Genomic DNA, 1,663 nt, shown 5'->3' with positions numbered 1-1,663 from the left:
CCTTGGGTCCAAATCCTATGGGTCTCCAATAAATCTTCTCCAACATGAAGAGGTGGAACCAATACACATTCTTATGCGCGGATTCGCTCCCATTAAGACTAGTTCTATATTGGACACTCAAGTGTCGTGAGACACTAAAGTGTCTTGTTTTTCAAGCAACTTGTCAGGTGAAACTAAAAACAAGATTTATAGGTCATGTTCATGCCTTACGTTAGTTGAGTTGAGAAACAGTCATTTTTTTAATTTTTTCAAAATAATACCATATTAAGACTACGGTGATAAGTTTCAAAATGATAAAATAGTAAAATTCTAGTGCAGTTTTAATAAAATTTTCAAAAATTGAACATAACTTCTCACCAAAGTAAGATTTTGCATAGACTTTGAGATTTATAGATATGACCAAACTTACTATAAGAAGCACTCAAGCTTCATAACTTAGTTCTGACTTTGATTAACAACATGAGATTAAGGGGCAAAACCCAAGGCCTATAATGTATTTACTGGTCAATACCCATCAACTAAGTATTTTTCAAGGTTTCAATCTCACCTACATTTTGTAATTCATGGTCATGTAAAAAAAAATATAGTACGTATCTCCTTGTCAACCAAACATTGCTATGAAAAGCCAATGAAAGTGTGCATATAGCTTCTCCAATTGTGCTCCTATGAGGTATTTTCATATAAATAAATGAGATAAACGAACAAATACAAAAATGGACTTTATTCTAAGGCTAAACTTTGATAAATAGAAAACAAGAGTTTCAACATGAGCAATTTTTGGGATATGACATAGATCACCAAATGTGGCTTGCATTCCTATCCAATAATATCACTTAAGAAATGTAGTGCTAGATCTAGTATATATGCAACATAAGACAATGCAAATTTAGATGAACTAAATGTTTTATTAAGTTGTCAATTGAATCCACAAATGTTGCATATGACCCACACGACTTTCTATATTTAGTTCTAGTCACAAAGAATTATTATTTTTTCACACGAGTTGCAAAAATGTCAAGCGCATATATAAGTAGTCACCATGGATTATTGCATGCACCCTATCATTTTTTTCTTAGATTGAGGTTTGAGGTTTAGTGAAACATCAAATGTTTCGCATAGGTGCTTTTCATGTGTCGTTACTATTAAGATTGTGTAAAACAGTGAAGAGTTATTATTTTTATGAGTACTTTGGTTGACATTTTATAAGTTTTCTTGAGGTGTTTTCTGGATTTCCTCTACCATTTCATTTAAATTTGCAAAGAAGGGATACTTAAGTGTTAACAATCCAACAAGTGCATACCTCCAACTCTTTTATGTGAAAAGCTGAAAACAAACGCTCTGTAGATGTGCCATGCTGTTTGTCAGGCTGTAGCCGAACACCCACATTCAAACATGGGACTTTACAATTGTGGGGCTATGTTCTCTAGCATCACGAGGCAACTTAGTCTACTCATGGAATGAAGTAGCATCGAACAAATTGCGAAAAGCCCATCTCTACAACTTGTAACATCATAATGTTCAGCCCAACCTCAAGGAACCGCCCAATGTTCCATTATACGAATGTGTCCTTTCAAAAGCCAAAGTGGCGCCGCAGCAATATATATTTATTTATTTTTGGTTTGGGCGGGGAGAGGGGGGGGGGGGGGGGGGGGGGGGGTTCAAA

This window comes from Adiantum capillus-veneris, chromosome 5 (assembly GCF_014529385.1).
Source record: "Adiantum capillus-veneris isolate H3 chromosome 5, ASM1452938v2, whole genome shotgun sequence".
Taxonomy (NCBI): Eukaryota; Viridiplantae; Streptophyta; class Polypodiopsida; order Polypodiales; family Pteridaceae; genus Adiantum; species Adiantum capillus-veneris.
This window is presented reverse-complemented; position numbering follows the sequence as displayed.